The sequence below is a fragment of the Amphiprion ocellaris genome, chromosome 21 (genome assembly GCF_022539595.1).
Source record: "Amphiprion ocellaris isolate individual 3 ecotype Okinawa chromosome 21, ASM2253959v1, whole genome shotgun sequence".
Lineage (NCBI taxonomy): Eukaryota > Metazoa > Chordata > Actinopteri > Pomacentridae > Amphiprion > Amphiprion ocellaris.
Genome location: NC_072786.1, coordinates 26,575,060 through 26,594,166, shown reverse-complemented (window position 1 = coordinate 26,594,166; position 19,107 = coordinate 26,575,060). Strand labels below are relative to the sequence as shown.

At 37.1% G+C, this 19,107-nt stretch overlaps 1 protein-coding gene across 3 annotated transcripts in view; it reads left to right on the top strand.

Annotated features, from left to right (window-relative positions):
- The first annotated feature begins 6,906 nt into the window (after positions 1 to 6,906).
- The window catches only part of LOC111581796 (plexin-B2-like), a 272,748-nt gene continuing 260,547 nt past the window's right edge, over positions 6,907 to 19,107 (top strand). For 2 of the 3 annotated variants that reach the window (XM_055006285.1, XM_055006284.1), the window contains exon 1: positions 6,907 to 7,047. The gene's annotated coding sequence lies outside the window, so the exon portion shown is untranslated. The remainder of the gene's footprint in view (positions 7,048 to 19,107) is intronic. The other variant, XM_055006283.1, reaches the window with a different exon arrangement.

The following is a 19,107-nucleotide window of genomic DNA, read 5'->3' as shown; positions in this document are numbered from 1 at the left end:
CTCCACTGTCCTTCAACAGTTCAACAATCTAATTTACATACTCATAAATCATTCACGTCTGACATCTCACACACAAACCTGTGGGCATCGTAATAATGAGCTGTTTGAATACCTCGTTCAGCAGCAGCAGAAATAGTCCACGTTCCCCCAGATGAGGAGGATTATTTGGGCAGTAAGAAGCCGTTCTGTGGACGGTTTTCTTTAACTGTCACCACACTCTGCTGCTGAACCTTCACCAAGTTTTTATCATTGTAACCATGACAAGAAATGTCCTCTAACCCTGGAAAATTAAGAATTTTAACCTGAGTTCCTTAAATCTATACCCTAAAAAACAACATTTGGGCTCAACATCATAAAATAAATGCAACAATCCTTTTGAATTTTAAAAACTTCTGACATTATGTCTATTTGACAAACTGTAACAAACAAAGGAGGAACAATTCTCAAACCAAGATTCAGAAAAGGTTTTCCAAATGTTCTCAAGACCTCAACTGACAGAAGGCTCTTTTTATTTATACAGAACGTGTTTTAAAGTTCCTATAATATGATATATTGAAGGTGGAATGTTTTTTCTTTTGGTTGAGGGAACACCAGTGGAAAGTTCTTCTCTAAGATGTTTCCACAACGATAGCAAATGAAGGATGTTCTCGATGCAACATTCAAATATTGATGTTACTGACTTTATGAGAAGTTCCTGTACTTTGATATATTAACAAAAGTGTAACATTCTGGCTGCAATGTCCATAAGATGTTGTGGGGATGTTGTTAAGGGAACACATTGCAGAACGTTCTGTTAACCCTTTGAGCGTGGGTCAGTAAATATCCGTTTTCCACTGAGGTTGGGTCACCTTTGACCCATGTTGTGCATCAAAGGGTTAAACATTGTCACAATGTTTCAAAGGTGCAACATTCAAAAAACCTTTTTAAAGATCTTATCGAGCCGTCAGCTGACAGAACGTCCTTCATAGAGATGTTCCTGTGCATTCAGAAAGGTGAAACGTTCTGCCTGCAATGTTCTGAGGAAACTTTTTATGTTATAGAATCTATAAAACATTCCCACAATGTTCCACAATGGCACAGGATAACTTCGGAAGAACATTTTCAGTACAACATTCAGTTTTAAGAACACTTAACGGCACAACAATCTAACACGGTTACAGCATTTTTAGAACATATTCAGTTGTCCTACTTTTAGGAAGAACATTCTGGGAACTAAAAAGATTTTCAGCCAAATCAGAGACAGTTGAGCAGAAACTGCTTGAAGAATTTGACAGTTTGAGATGCAATAACCCTGAAAAGAAGGTGAGCAAACTGCTTCTTTGTAATTACATGCCTGACCTGATGGGGGCGACAAAAACACAACCTCACCTACGGCAACCTTAACAATAAACCTAATGGTGAATTATTGTCAGAAAACTGAAAATGTAGAAGTAGTTTTCAATTAAATTTTCCATTTCCAAGAAGATAAATGTGATATTTTATCTCTCAAACTTAAAAACTTAAAGAACGTTGAAAGAAAGTTTCTCCTTTGAACAACAATGTCACCTCCAATGTGTCTGTTTTCCCTCTTTAAATTAAATGAAATATTCATGTCGGCTTGGAGCGTCTCTGCACAGAATCGAATATTCTAAATGTTCTGTGCGTCATTTTATAAACAAACTGAAGCCGATGCTTAGAATCTGGTGTTTGTCGGACACTGTGTGGGTCTCTTCTGGAATTTAAAATAAAGTGGAGTTTGAATAATGACCTGCTGCATAAAATACATTTGTTATGATGCAGCAGCTGAGGTTAGAGACACTTTATTTTTCCTGCCATACATATTCTAAACGCTGATAAATAAACATGTAGTGAGGAGTTCGGTTCCATCTTCACCAGGAAGTGAAACACAGCTGTAGGTTTGTGAATCTATAATCTGAATAAATCCGCTTTTTAAAGGGTTGCTGGTCAAATAATGTTCAAATGCAGCTTAATGGATGTCAGATAGATGCTGAATGATCTTTAATTTCACAAGATTGTGCTAAATAAAGTGAGTTTTGAGTGTTTGGTTGCCTTCACAGCTCCGATTCAGGTTCTCCAATGTTGTTTTTCTGTGTTTCTGTTATTTCATGCAGCAAGATATTGGCATCCAGAATCCAACAGACAGACAGCATTAAGCAGGAATGTTTTATCCACAGATGACTGAGCGAACATGTCGGCATGCAGAAAGGTCAGCGGACACACAGGAGTAAAGGTCGGAGGTCAACATCAGGCTTAACGCTGAGTTTGTGACGCAGAGACACCGAAAGACATCTGAAGAAACAACAGGACGAGAAAACAAACTTCGAAGGAGAAGACAGAGCAAATTCCTCCACCAAAGACGATATCTTATCTTGCAATTTTACAGAAAGTGAGACAGAGATACTAGATAAAATTAACTGAAAAGAGAAAACATGAAATGAAATGAAGTTAAACATAAAAGCCAGATCAAATAGCTTTAAAGACAAAACATAAAAATACAATTAAAGATAAAAAATTAGAAGGAAAAACAAGAAAAAATAGATTAAAAAAGAAAAAAGTAAAAAATAAATCTAAATCCAAATATATATAAAGTAGGGAAAAACAAAGTATACGAAAAAAACCATTTAATAAAACCATAAAACACAAAAATAAAATCAAATATTTAAAAAAACATGTAAAACCAATTAAACAGACAAAACACAAAAATAAAACAAAATACAAGAAGTTTAAAAATACAAAAAGATAAAGCATTTACAAAATAAAAAACTAAAACCTAGATAAAATAAGGAAAGATACATAAAAGGAAAATAATAAAAGATAAAGCAAAATAAAGAAAATCAATATAAAAAGTAGATAAAAACAAAACATGTGAATTTTTTATTTATTTATATATATATATATATATATATATATATAAAAAATATATATATATATATATATATATATATATATATATATATATATATATATATATATATATATATATATTAAATGTGATACTGGGATCCGCCCGGCGACCCCATGTTTGTTTAACCCTCCTGTTGGCTTCATTTACAGGCACCAAAAAAAGTTGTTACCTTGTCTGAAAAAATCCAAAAACTCAGCAAAAAAATCCCTAAAATTATAAAAATTTGCTAAATATTCAGGAAGAAAATTCCAAATTTCTTAAAGTATATAAATAATAATAAAATTGGTTGAAAAAAACACACACATCCAAACAAATTTTATTTTTATATATATATATATATATATATATATATATATATATATATATATATATATATATATATATATATATATATATATATATATATAGTCCTTTCACGAGCTTGTCAATAAGATGAATTTTATAAAATATCACTTGTGTGACCCAAAAAGAGAGAAAACGTGTATTTCCAACTCTCTGCTCTCGACCTTTGTCCTTCATCAAGCAGTTTCTAGAAAACTCAGAGTCTTCAAGTTGTTCTAATGCACTGATGCCTACTGTAACATTCAGGAGACTTATGAAACAAAAGCCGTGGCCCCTGAATGGCCCAGTGTCAAGGATTACTTCTCAGACAAATTCTCCAGCAACAAAGCCTCCATTGTGCTCCACCAAGCCCTCAAATTAGCAGCCGGAGCGACCGCACGCCTAACCGGGTTTGACAGCAGACCTGTTCTCAGGCCTCCCAACGTTTCAGTCACTCTGCTTCCAGCTCAAACATGCAAAAATAAAATGGAAAATATGTGTACAAACTGGAAAAAAAAATCCAATTGATGCCTCTGCGGAGCCTAAATAGATTATTTTAAGTGTAAATTAAGCTGTGGGTGATCTGTTTAAAAGCGTGGATTAAGCTGCAGCAGCACAACATCTGTCAGAAAAAGCTGCAGCTCGTTCAGTAGCTTCTGTTCACTGCACCTATGTTTCATCAGCTAGAGAAGATGATTTATGATGCTCATTCTCTTAATAAATCAGTTCAAATCAGTTCAAATTTTAGCTGTATTTAATGGCCTTCAATTTAAACCCATGGGAATGAGTCTAATCTACCACAGTCAAGTCACTGAGAAGGAAGCACACAGCTTCCTAAAGTGATTTTCAAAATAAAACCTATGTTGGCCAACTCGTTCAAGCATGGTTAGATGGATATAATTCACATAACTAAATACAGAGAATTTAGTGTATCTCAGAAAAACAAAACTGAATCCATTGATTTTCTCAGTTTTAAACTAAATATGATTAAGCTCCAGCGCTTTGCTTCTTTTCCTTCATAACCAAATTTGTTTGAGAGTAATTACTGTATAAAGACAACAACAGCATGAAAGATTTTAAGCATAATAATAAATACACTGCACGGAACTATTAATGTACTTTTTGTGTGTGCATTAAGACTAGCACAATGCTTGCAGAAAATTGTGTATAAAACATGTATGAGAAAATGTATTTCTTCTGAATAGCCCCAAATAATTGTAAAAATGTAAGCTGTAAATAACCTCATATATATGATTCATTTTGGTGGGAAAACTTACTTGAACCTCCTTTTTTTTTTAAAAACAAATTGTTCGCTTGTTGTACAGGTGAAACTGTAGCTATTGAGATGCATATGATTTGAAAACCCACTCGAACCCTGTTTTATTCCTGCATTATTCTCCATTTGTATGAATATTAGTTGCTGTAGGTAACTAGAAACACATGATTTATTGATCTAAAACCCACTGGAACCCTTTTTTCCCTGTATTTTATGAAAATGTTAGCTGTAGGGAATGACAAAAAATGGTTTTTTTGATTCACAACCCACCCAAACCCTCTTTTTTGGTGGTTTTAGAACCACCAATCTGTGGACATCTCAAATATTCTACAAATATTAGCTGTTTTTTCCTGATGTTTTTTTCCAGTCACTTGTACAGATGCTAGCTGTAGCGAGAAATAAACCTAAAATTAGTTTTTCTTGTAATCTTTCTCCAACCTTACAAATGTCAGCTGCATTAGTCTAAAACTGATTTGTTTTCTTATACCGTCCTCTAATTGTACAAATATTATATTATAATATTATAATTTTTTCCCACTTATCTATGGTATTCTCAAACTATTTCCCCTCATAAATGTTAGCTGTATTAATCTCAACATTGATGTTTTTCTGTGTTTTTTTCCCTGATGTTTTTTTGTAGCTAGCTGCAGCTCCCACCACTTGCAAAGATGCTACCTGTATATATTTCTAAACCTACCAGAACCCTCTTGTTTTTGTATTTTTTACGCCAGTTTTACAGGTGTTAGCTGTGAATTAAAATGTCTAAAAAGTAAGATTTTTTTCTGTTACTGTCCTCCATTTGTACAAATGTTTTCTGAATTAGTCTTTTTAAATGTTATTTCCCTGTCTTAAATATGCTAGTTTGCTGTAGCTAGTGACAAAAAAACAGTTAACTGGTCTCAATACGTTCCTGAACCTCCAGTGTGTTTCTATTTTCCTCCAGTTGTACCAGTGTAACCTGAATCACTCTTAGAAACTGATATTTTTCCTTTACTTTGTTCCATTTGTCTAGCTGTTCTAGTTTTAACTTTTTTTTATTTTTTCTTCAATTTTATAGTTGCTAATTAGCATTTGCTAGCTAGAAACATTCATTTAACTGGTCTCAAACTTTTTTCAACCTTCAATTTGTTGCTTTTTTCTCCCAGAAAACTCAGAAAACATATTTTTCTCAGTATTAGTTTTAAAACTGTTTTTTAAATGTTTCTTCCCTCAATTTTACAGGTGTTAGCTAGCTGTTGCTAGCTACAAAAAATTATTTTAACTGGTCTCGAAATGTTCCTGAACCTCCAGTAGGGCTGCCACAAACGACACGTGGACGAATCGCCTGAGCACGATACGTCATCAAAAGCGGAAGTGAGCGCGCAATGCAACAGAAATCACCGTCCGAGTGGAGCGCGGAACACGCATGGACATCCGCGCTGTATCGTGCATATATAGTATATGCATATATTATATACGCACAATACAGCGTGGACATCCGCGTTTACGATACAGCGCGGACATCCACGCTGTATTGTGCGTATATAATATATGCATATACTATATATGCACGATACAGCGCGGATGTCCATGCGTGTTCCGCGCTCCACTCGGACGGTGATTTCTGTTGCATTGCGCGCTCACTTCCGCTTTTGATGACGTATCGTGCTCAGGCGATTCGTCGACGTGTCGTTTGTGGCAGCCCTAACCTCCAGTTTGTTGTTATTTTCCACCACTTCTACAGATATTACCTGAATTACTCTGAAACTGACATTTTTCTTTTACTTTGTTAATTTGTTCTGCTGTATTGGTTTTAAAATATTTTTAAAAATATTTTCTTCCTCAATTTTGTAGATGCTAGCTGCAGCTAGCTACGAACACAACTGGTCTCGAAACTTTCTTCAGCCTCCATTTTGTTTCTTTTTTCTCCAGTTTTATTCACACTATTAATTTAATTTCATTATTTTATTTGACTTAAAGCTTATCTAATATCTCTGGGGCTCTTTTTGGTCTTTATGAGAAAAACGCAGCTTTAATTTTGAAAGGTTGGCGCTGCTAGCGGAGCTAACTGCTGCTAGCTTGTCTTGGCTGTGTGCGGCTGCAGGCTCCGGGGGTTTCACTGATAGAAGGCGGAGGAGGAGGACAAGCCTTCAGCCTGATACTCCCCACTGCTGCTGCGGACCGCCGCTGGATGCTCCGGGCTGGATACTAGAAAACACACACGGCTGCCGCTTGAAACTACACGCGTGTTCAGTGTGTGTGTGTGGGCTCGGTCATGAATTACACCTGAGCCGGTTGACCGTGTTCGTGGGCGTGGGAAGGACGAAGAAAGCGACTTGTTTTGTCGTGGGAATTTTGTTGAGTAAACTTCGGCAGAGACTGCAGCAGCTCCGGCAGACCAGCGCTGGCTCAGGTTCGCCTCCTCCGGACCACTTTTCTCCGCACCAGGATGTAAATTTGGGAACTTTTTTCCACACGGACCTCACACGGAACTTTTTAAATTATATTTTTGAGGAATATTGCCAGAAAGCTGTACCAGTGAGAGGAACCGACGGCGGATTCAGAGGTACGTTAAGCTGCATTTTCAACCCCATACGTTACTTTTTTTTTAGCTCCCTTGTCATCAATATCCGTCTCCTTCATATACATTTTACTCTAAAACCACATTTTCCCTCTCATACAACTACAGTTTTTCAAAGCTTCTAACCGCAGTTGAGGCTTTAGAGGGATTTTAAAGATTTCTGAGCCACTCGTGATCCCTTATCAACGTCACACCAAACTCCGCTCGGAAAACTTCTAATTTATCCATTTATCGATTATTGGCGAATTCCACAAGCGCCATGTGACACAAATTGGGATGTTTTACATTCATTACGCGTGTCTTAGATATTCGGCATATATGTTGGCTGAGAACCGGTGTGTTATTCTGAGAAAAACTTTTGTAATTGATGTCATGCAAGTGGTTAATGTAACGAGATGCAGCCGTGGGATTAATTAGAGGGCGGGTTCATTCTGACACTTAGAATGACATAACTCTACAAAAAAGGAGTGTTTTACGAGAGCAGAAATGAAGCATGGAGTGTAATTATTGGAGGGAAGAGTTGAAACACGATTTGGAGATGGTGACATTTGCAGATGGATGAGGTGATGTTTAGTTTCGAGATTTTTTTAAACGGAGTCTGGCTGTGCGCATGTGGGAGAATGTTTTGGGACTAATCAATACTCAGAACATCTGGAGCCTCAGCTAGTGGGCTGATCCTGTTGAGCTGCTTCCATAATGCATCCCAGACTGGGACAGCTTCTCCCGGTGTTAACTCACATACATACTGGAACCTGCAACAGCTGCACAAAACCATTATCTCCTATTGATTAATCCTATATACCAATCCGAGGGAGGATAATGGGAAGTTAGAGAAGGATCATGAGGCTCTGAGCTGAGGGAGTGTTAGATGTCCTTAACGCTGAATACATTTAGTGCATTGTGGTGTAAAAACAGATGTTTTTTGATGGCGGTATTGATCACAAGTGCTTACACCATCACAACTGCAGCCAGATAATGATCGTACTTAGTCAAATCTGTGGCTCCAAAGGTCATTAAAACACATTGGCTGCATCTCATGTGTGGAGCTATGAATCTTGGAGAACTCTGTGCTGCCGGCCATCTGCTCCGGAGCACTGCTGTACATGATGGGAAGTTAATTGCCCATGGTGTGAGTTAATGGATTAGAATAGCCGGCACACTGCACCTTGAGCTCTGAAGTCATAAAACCATTACAGCAGCAGCGACACTGCGCTGTTTGGATCCAGGTTGTTTGATGTTGTGGCTAACACGGCGCTGCTCGCAGTTTCAAGGCTCCTTGAACACCTCATTGTCCCTTTTAAAGTCTTTACAATCACTTGTTTGCATGATCAGTTTTTATATTTTCTGGTGTAGTGCATGCACGAAGACATGAACCTCAAGTAAGGAGTCAAATAAAAGTGGCAGACAAATGCACAAAATCAAGTTTTATAACACTAAAGTTGCAGCTTATCTCATTAAACACATCATTGTCCTTTTTAAAGTCAATCACTTGTTTGCATGATGTTTTTACATTTTCTGGTGTAGGGCATGCACAAAGACATGATTCTTGAGAAAGGAGTGGAATAAAAATGGCAGAAAATGCTCAAAATCAACTTTTATGTCACTGAAGTTGCAGCTGGTTGTGGATTTAAGCTTGCTGTGTTCTTGTGGGTGAAGAAAAATTGCTCTCATTGCTATTTCAAGGCTCCAAGAACACTTCATTGTCATTTTTAAAGTCACTACAATCCCTTATTTGCAAGATTTGTTATGTTTCTTGGTGCAGTGTATTCATAAACACATGAATCTAGAGAAAGATTTCTCATGTAAGTGGCAGGAAAATGCACAAAATCAACTTTCATATCACTAGATTTGCAACTGATTGCAGGTTTAAGCTTGCTGTGTTGGTGTGAATGAAGGAATTTTTTTGTTTGAGGGGTTCTTGAAGACCTTGTCCATTTTAAAGTCACTACAATCACTTGTGTGCAAGACTTTTTGACATTTTCTGGTGCATATGCATGCATGAAACACAAATCTAAAGAAAGAAGTCTCATAAATGTCGCAGAAAAAAGCAAAAAACATGCATTTAAATCACTAAATGTGCAGTTAATTGCAGGTTAAAGCTTGCTGTGATCTGCTCGAACACCTTATCATTTTTAAGTTGCCGCAATCACTTGTTTGCAACAGTTTTTGGATTTTCTGGTGCGCTGCATGCAGATAGGGCATGAAGACATGAATTCTCCCAAATGTTGCAGAAAAATGCATAAAATCTACTTTTGAATCAGTTAAGTTGCAGCTGATCACAGGTTCAAGCTCGCTGTGTTGGTATGAGAGAAGAACATTTTCTCTCTCTTGTGTTGGTTGTTGGACTAATGTTCTCAACGAAACAGCACTTCTAATGTGTTCTTAAAGCAATCGATAGTTCAAAAGCACTGTGTTCTTCTGAATAAGCTCTTCACTAAATCCCCTTTTTAATGTTTTTTTCTGGGCTATTTCAGCTCCACACACAAATACTATCTGCTCTTTTGTGCACCTACTATTTAGTGTTAGTGAGCAGCTGAGATTCACTTGTGTTGGAGTTTATTCAGGTTTTTTTAGTGGTAATGGGAACTTCATTGAGCAAGACGGCTGACTTATATTCAATAAGAGAGCTCAAAGAGGAGAAAATCAAAGGGCAATGACCTGTTTTTATTCATTTATTCATATGACATTCATGTGTTGGAAGGTTAACTCGGTATTTTGGATAACTTAGACATGTTTTGCATTTGGTTCCAGAGATGTGGGCTTCTTTATATTAGCTTTTGCTTCTCTATTTGTTTTTTTAGCTGGACTTTGCTCTGATCTGAGAGCTGCGTTGAATCAGATTGACAGGATGAAATATACTCATACGCTGTGGTGAAAACCAGATGGAGCTGGAAATAACGTGGGCAGAGCTGATGGGAAATAAATTTGGTGTCTGTCTCCTGCTGTCTTTAAGGCCACACCAGGATTTAAAGGAATAGTCTGACATGTTGTTTTCTTACCTACGGCTGTCTAGTTAGCTTAGCATTTAGCCTGAAAATGGGGGGGAACAGAAGGCAGAATCTGACCAAAGATGACAAAACCAACCAACCGGCTTCTGTAAAGTTGATTAAATAACCCACTTTCTTTAATTTCAATACTTTAGCTTATCTTTTATAGCAATTAATGAGAACTTTAGTGAACTTTGACAAACAAAATCATAGAGTTGAGCAGCAGCAGTCGCATTAGAGCTAATCTGTGAGACAAATGGTCCAAATCAGAGGAACAAAGTATAGCTTATTAGCTTTGTTGCATTTTTCAGACTTTTGAACAAAAGATTAGGTTACAGACAGTTATAATTGAGGTTGTAATTGTTCTATTAGCACTGCTCCAAACTAGCTTTTCACATTAGCTGCACTGGGGTCACTGAATTATACATTTCAAGTATTATCTTTTTTTGTCAGATTCCATAAACGTTGGTATTTCCTTATATTGTTCTTATATACATGAGCGTAAACAAGAATAAAAGTTGTAGGTAGATGTTTTGTTCTTTTTTCTAAGCATGATCTGGCACTTAAAGTTGATAAAAGGCTGTAAGCATAGCATAGCTAAACTTTATGCTAATTTCTGGCTCTTAGCTGCTTTGGTTTGCCACTTCCTGGTGGTGAAACAAGACGTGCTTCGAAAGACTGAGCTTTTATAACGTTTCATTTGCATCAAATGCAAATTATGGCGTTGCCTGTTTGATCATATCTTATTGTTTCCATTAGGCTGAAAAATTACTGGTGGTTTTGTTGTGCGTGGCTTAACTGATTTGCATGTAGAGACTCAAAGGCGTTTAGAAGGAGGAGAGTGTAAAGTAGGTTGTTTTCTAAAGCTACGATGTATACAGGGTGGGCCATACATTTCCATACATAGGAAAAATAAACATTTTATGTTGGACAACCGTTTTTATTTCTATAATGTGCTCTATATGATAACCATTGTTTCGAAAACACATATTAATACGTGTTTTCCACTGGTGATGAACTTGCATTAGCATAGTTGAAGTTCTGCTTGTAATGGCGTTGGTGATACGTTCCTGGAGGTGATTTATGTCTTGTATCTTCACCTGATACACCATGGCCTTCAAGTGCCCCCAAAGATAGCATCAGATGCATCTTCTAGGGTATCTGAAACAAAAAAATATACGTTATACATTTTCCTATGTATAGAAACTTATGGCCCGCCCTGTACGTGTCCCCTAAATGCCTCACATTCACACTATTGATAGCGCTGGAATCAACTGATGTTCCATAAATGCCTCACATGCATGGTAGATGCTAGCTCTGTGCACAGAGAAGCTCCTAGTCTGAGAGCTTCAACTCAGACAGATGTGAGACCAAAAATGAGTTTAAAAGGAGTAAAATAAAGCGTTGTAATGTCAGATTTACTTGTCCAAACAGACCTGTTAAATACCAATCATTTGTTTAGTTTGTTTAGCCCTGGTTAGCCGCTGAGCTAGCAAAGGCTGCTAACTGTAAAAATAGCAAGTTAGGAAGTGAGTTCTCAGTTTCAGTTCATTTCAGTCTCTGAGTTGAATTAAACCTTGCCATTGGTGAGTAAGGCTGTTTTCTTTCACAGCAACAGCTGAAAGAATTCCAGAGAAATAGTGTGACTCACTTGTGCTAGCATGTTGCTCATTGCTAGCACGACGCTGTCTGGTTAATGGTCTTCTTTTGTATGTCCAGTTTTGAAAGGTGCCATACAAATCTAGTTTATTTTTATTATTATTGCTGTGGTTCAGGTTTGTTGTCTCCTCTGCTGTCAGTCTGTAGGTTTAACTTTGCATTTTTAGCCCGTACGCTGTGGCAGAAACCTGTTTTGGTGGAATGCAGGCGGACGGTTGAGTAACTCTGCTGCTGTTTGTGTTCACACAGAAAGTGATGGTGTTGAGCTCAGGCGCATACAAAACACCAGAACACCTCCCATACAGCTGCAAACGTCACATTGCTTGTCTTCATGTGACAGCGCATGAGGCTGCTGTGACCAATCGTACTGCCAGCCTGCACTTCATTGGTATCATTCAACAGATTTCAGTAAAGTCATATGGAGATCATGTGGTCGTATGTTCTTTTCCCACAAATTTCTCTCTGAAGTTAGTGATTTCTGTGGCAAACTTTGATATAAAACTAATAAAGTTGTCATTTAAGGTCATCATATAGAGGAATAGGTCTGCAGTGAGCAAGAAGTAATAGATTTGTGGCAATACAACAATGTAAAGCTACTTTAGAGTCCTACATTTGAACCTCTGAGCAATACCAGAACAATAAACTCATAGTATTAGATGTAGAAGTATTCGATTTTTATGCTTATGTGCACATAAGACAAAAATAAGGTAGTTTTCCCTGGTAAAACATTATCACTCTATTAGTTTATGGTAATCTTACTTAAATACCAGTATATGTAGCGTTGCGAACCTGTGCCAGTATAATCAGACACTTACCTGGAAACACCAATGTGGGTATGCTGGACCTTTATCAACAGCATATTTTAGAGGCTGACTGCATGATTTGTATGTAAAATGAAAGTAAAACTGTTTGGTCAGCATTAATGCAGGACAGGAAATGAGTGTGTGTCACGTTATGGGGTAGAAACTTATGTTTGACTTAAGTTCCTGTTATTTTTGACCATTTCATCAAAAAAAACAAATTCTATTGTGCTTAAATAAGTGAAATCCCAGCTAACAAAACTGCATTAAATATTGAATTTCAATTTTTCACTCTTACTTTTTATCATGTTAGTGCTTGTGATTGTCCTTTGGTGGCGGCTTAAATGTCTTTAAAGTGCAACAAAGGCTCCTTTAAGCCTAAAAAACCCTAAAATACGCCTCTGAAATGTTTGTATAGATTGATAACTCTCAAGTAAATCAATGTACCTCAAAGTTTGCCATACACAGCACTTGCTGGTACTTGGTTTATTTTTGCATGATTTTGCCTGCATTTACCATAAATGTCTTGCAAAGAGTGTTGGTAAGAAATGACTTCTTGCAGAAAAAGCTGGGAAAATGTGAGCATCAGACACTAAGTTTCCTGCGTTTTGGCGAGTTTTTTGCACCAATCTGTGCCTTTTCTGCATCTGTTTATCAGTTTTAATTTTATGTGTGTTTTTTTTCCTGAATTTACCAAATTGTGATGATGGATTTTGAAAATGTGCACATTCACTTGCTGCTCATTTCACCCACATTGTGAAGCCTTTAGTATAAACTGGTGCACTTACTTAGCATTCGTGTGATTTAATATTTTAAAATTGAGTCCTAAAAGTTTCAGGGGTCACGTTGCAAAGAGTGTTTTTGGTTAAAAAATACTTTTTGCAAGAAAATATTGAGCATTAGACACTTAATTTCCTGCATCCTGACTATATTTTTACACCAATTTGTGCCTTTTCTGCATCTATTTATCAATTTAAATTTTATGTTTGGTTTTTCCCTGAATCTCCCAAATTCTGATGATGGATTTTGAAAATTATGCACATTAATTTGCTGCTTTTTTCACCCACATTGTGACGCCTTTAGTCCAAATTGGTGCTCTTAGTTAGTATTTGTGTAATTTAATATTTTAAAATTGAGTCGTAAAAGTTTCAGAGTTCGTCCTGTAAAGGTTGTTGTTGGTTAAAAAAGACTTTTTGCAGGAAAATCTAGAAAAATTTGAACATTAGACACTTAATTTCCTGCATTTGGGCAAATTTTCTGCACAAAATTGTGCCTTTCCTGCATGTATTTATCGCTTCGAAAATCAATTTTAATTTTATGTGTGGTTTTTGCCTGAATTTGCCAAACGCTAATGATGGATTTTGAAAAATATGCACATTAATTTGCTGATCGTTTCACCCACATTGTGAAGCCTTTAGTCTAAATTGATGTTCTTAGTATTTGTGCAGTGAAGTATTTCAAAATTGAGTCATAAATGTTTTAGCGACCATGTTGTGCAAAGAGTTTTTTTAATTTCCTCCTTTCTGACCATTTTTTTGCTCTTTTTTTGTGCCTTTTCTGCATCAATCTGTGTTGAAAATGTCTTTTGTATGATTAAAACACCAAATTTAGGCACAATAAGTAAACATTATACACAAAAAAATTGAGGTGCATGTACGCTGGAAATCTGCGCCCACGTTGAAGTTTCATTTTTAGCCTTAAGCGCCCAACAGTCTGTTCCTGTAGCTGCATAACGGAGCTCTAGCTGCTTCTAATCTACTGGTCAGAGGCTGTGAAATTGAAAACACAATGTTGGACATCAAACTGTCTCCAGCAGATGGACGTCATGCTTCCGCTGCTGACCGTCTGCTGATAGGCGCTCAGTTGGCGGCGACGTTCGGCAGCATGTGTTAATCCACTTTGAGCTCTTTGTAGTGTCTGTTGGCTCCTTGATCAGTGCTCTGTCTCATTTATATCGACATCTCTACAGCTCTTAGAGCGACGGGGAGTGTGCAGACTGGCAGCCGAGTCTTTAGGGATGCTGTTTGTGTTATTCTTTTCGATGCATTTTACAGTTAAATGTGGAGAGCGGCTCCGTCTGTCAGGCTGGAACACTCTGGATGTTTTTGGCCCAAAGCGACTGCAGCTCCGGTGTTGTAACACCCCAAAAAAAAAAGAAAGTCGCTCTCTGAACCTCAAAGCCTGAATTGAAATTATGTTTCATAACTTGGCAGAGTGGACAAGTGAACACGAGATGCTTTCACCATGTTGCAGTGATTTAACACAGGAAGAAACTGTCAGAGGTCACAAATGCAGATTCAGATTCACACACTCTTTCAGCAGCTGTTGGTTTGGTTGTCATTAGCATTGCTGCTTATTTTTCTACTCGGCAGGACGTTCTATTTCCACTTTTACTGCCTTCTTGGTTTGTAGCAGTTGATACTTTCAACATAAGGAAGACGGCAAATTTTTCATTAGATGTGCAGCAACAAGAGATGAGCAGTACAGCCATCTTTCACTGTAACATTTATGGGTGTAGAACTCACCAAACTGGATTATTTTATGACGTTTTATGACTTTTGCATGACTGTGATGATGCAAGATTCTCAACTGACTTCAAAGAGATTTATTACGTTACATAAATATGATATAAAAATTAACTACCGTGGATTTTATGAGTTGACAGCTGCGGTTTTTCGAGAGCAAATATTGCAATTTGGTAACCTGAAATGAAAATCTTTGAGTCAGAATATAGAAAAACACAACCTGTACCCAAAATGCTTTTTTACATGTATGTTTTACATGATTAATCAAAAGAGAACTTGTTCTTAAGTGTTGATTGGCTGTTAGTCAAGACAACAACGATGCTCACAGCGACTGCATTTGAGCCACATTATCTAATTTTTCCCCCAATAGATTTCATTCATATTTTATTGGGAATTGCGTAACAGAAAAGTAAGAATACAGATAATCCGAAAAGGGCTGAACATCTTCTCAATGACTGGTTTGAGCCAAGGATGCCCATAACATACAGTAGGTTTGTGTGTTCTGATGGCAAATAAAACCATCAGATGTACCATAGATGTTATAAATTCAGGTAGTAAACATCAGTTAGCAGCGATGCAACTGATTATTAAAAAATGTATGTATAAAAAGTACAAAAAAAAGAAAATGCAACTCATATTTGACAGATTGAACAAGGCAAAGTTGAGTTTTTTCTTTTTAAAAAAATTACTTGAATAACTCAAATATAAATGTCAAGAATTTTAGTGATTGTTTTTTTAATATCTGTACATTCTTACTTGTTATAGCAGTGCAACAAAGAGTATAAATGTGAAAATGATTTGTCTCTTGATAAATAAAATTTCAAAAAAATGTGAAATAAGCATATCTGAGAAGCTGAAATGAGGCAAAGGTTGGCTTTCTGTTTAGAAAAACAACTTAAATAACTCATATAAACAATAGCCAGTATATACTTTATTAATCTGTGTAAATTCTTAGTTGTTTTTAAAGTTATTCGTACACCATAAAGCTGAAATACGGAATAACAAAGATGAAGAATCAAGTTAAATGGAGCCTTTAATAGGGTTGTAGCTTAAACAAACAACCAAAACATACAGTGAAACTAACTCACCTGTGCTCTCACCTGCACCAGAACAAGGTGTCATTACCTCTCCCGGCCAGCCCTCCTCTGATTGGTCGGTTCAGCCATGTGTAGGCAGCCACTTCCTGTGTTTGTGTGTAAACAGCAGCAGAGGAAATCACCCTGCTGGATGACTCAGTGATGGTTGGAGATTTGTTGTGTGTCTGCTCTTTAACTTGTTTGCCGCCAGCGCCCTTTGATTTCTTCAAACTATTGTCTTTCCTGGTGTGTCATGAAACCAGCGTGTTGAACTCGGTTTACCTCCTCATGCTTACACTGTAAAAAAAACTGTCTGAAAATTAATTATTCCCACCATTAACTTGATGTTTTCTTTGTAAAAGGGCAGGAAACAGTGACAAATACTGGTTCAAATGTGCTCCTTCTATTCTAAAACCCAGAGGTGTTCAGTTTACTGTGACAAATAACAGCCTCACATTTGGAGTCTGGAATGTTTTTTTTTCTGTTTAGACATGGAGGGGAAATGTGGAAAAAGACGCAAAGCAAAAAAAGTCCAGCTGGCCGACAGTTGAACCGGTGACTCAGCTGCTGACAGCATTTCAGCCGAGCTGGTTTGTTCTTGAACCGTTCAGCCAGCAGGTCGCACATAGTTCAATTAATTAAAGTCCACGACTCCCTGGAAGAAGGAGTTTGGTATCTCAATATCTCAGCAGGACCCTCCTGGCTAAATAAAAGATGAATAATGTGATGAATTTTCTGCAGATTAACTATTCATTGCAGCTTTTCCATGAATGCCTCCTTGAAAAATATTAACATAACAGGATTGCACACAATATAAGTGGAATTAATTCAGCTATTTTTGTCACTGAATTGCTGAGTTATTACTGTCAGTTTTAGAAAATTGAATATCTTTAGGTTTGAGACTATTTGGCTCACAAAACCTGAAAATTAGGAGCCTTAATTTTCTAATAAATGCACGTTAGTCATAATAACTTTTAAACTCAAAATAATAAATCTATCCGATGTCAGAACCTACTAAAGGTATGTTTTCTTTCAAAAAAAGTAATGGAAATGCTAATGTTTTTTTTTTTAAATCTCAAATTCCCTTCAAAAAGTAAATTACACACTTGGCTAAATACATTTACATGCTCTAAAATATAACTTCATATGATCTGTAGTGATGTTAACTCAAGAATTATATAATCTATGAGCAGATCTTCCATTTATCAATGCCAGTAAGTTTCAAAGTCACGTTTTTCTTTTTAAAAATTGCCAAAATTACACCATTTATCACAGTTAGAACCAGTAAAAACAGAAAAAATCATCAGGTTTTCAACTTTCTGTCGGTCTGTGAACACACCATCTGACATACAATTACATTAGGAAAAATAGACAAATTTAGCTTTAAAATTGTAATATTTTATTAAAAGTACTTTATTCTACATGTCTGAAATGTTAAAAATGAGCAAAAACAAAGTGTTTCCAACAGATTCTGTAAAAAAACAACAAAAAAACTTGGGTTGAGACCAACAATCAGGTGATAGAAAAAAATTCAGTTGAACTGCAGGCAGTGTTTTCACAGCAACAAGGTTCACAGGAAAATATTACGTCCTGGATTAGTAAAATAAATGTAGCATGGTTCAAAAACTGTAAACAGAGGAGCAAGTTATTGGAAGATACATTCAGCATGGTGAAGCATCTTTCTAGAGTCTTTCTAGTTTGTAGAGGCTGCTGTTTCCATAGAGTTGCAGGAGTTTATATTGCAGTGAAAACTGAATAAAAATGAGCCAAAAAACACCCAGAAACTTGGGGGCTTGTTCGAGACAATAAAAACAAACATTATGTGCGACTCCAGTGTTTTTTGGTTTGTCTGCAGTAAATAAGACATGCTTCTGTCCTCTAACATCTCTTAGCCTTTAAACAGTCAGAAACTTTGTGGCTGAACTTTATTGAAAACATGCAGCTCCTTAAAGCGATCATCCAGCAGATCTTCTCATCTCTGCTCTTGATTCTCACAGCATCTTTTGATTTCCGCTGCAGGCCTTTTCTCACGCTTCCTTTGCATTATAACGAGCGCGCTCACTCATGCAGGCTTGTTGGTAATAAACAACAGCAAACTGTAGCTGCACGTTCCCGCTCCCTCTTTGCTGCTTTTTCATCTCCGAGTGTTTTATCGCCTTGTTAGTGTCTTTAAAAAGTGCTGCTGCTTCCAGAAACATCAAAAACCAAAAAGAGGGATTTTTCACTCGGCTACCTTGTGTGCAGGTGAATGAGATGGAGTCATCATTCAGCGATTTCACTCCTGCCAAACATTTATTAGGGCGAAAACGGTGCAGATTTACAGCGAGCCTGGCAGCTTTGTGAAATAATGAGCCCTTAATGTGCTTAAATAGTTAATTCTGCACCTTTTATATCATCTTACAGCTGCAAAAACAGTCCCAGGCAGCATAAATGTTGATTTGTTTCAGGTGAGAAAGCTGTGGCAGGTGTGGAGGAACATCAGGACCAAAAACTTTAAAACAACTGCATTTTGTTGTGTTTTATACGTAGAATAGTAGCTGAACCGGTGGGTTAGTGTGTAGTCTGATGCTGCTGTGTGTACAGATGAGCTTTGCCGTGTTGTTTGTCCAGCTGTTGGTGCGTCGGTGTCATTACGCTGCTGTTGTCAGAGCGCCTCAGACTGAAGAGCTGTGATTTAAGAGCTTGACAGATTACCGACCTGAGCTGCCGTCGACTCGCCCTCCGCTTTATAAATGTTTACAACATTTGCACATCCACGGCTCGGCCAGATCAGCGCCTGGGAGTGCAGGAATTTGGAAAACACCTGTTGTAGCAGAGGGTAGCCGTGTGTCCATGTGTTCAGAGTTTACTCACGTTAGCAATGTGGGGACAATTAAAGCATGTATTTACAATTTTTCTCCATTAACCTTCTGAACTCGAAGCTGTTTCTGGACGTTTTCTTTGCTCCTGTCTAATTTTTTTCTCATTTTTCACTGCAGTATAAAGTCCTGCACTGCCA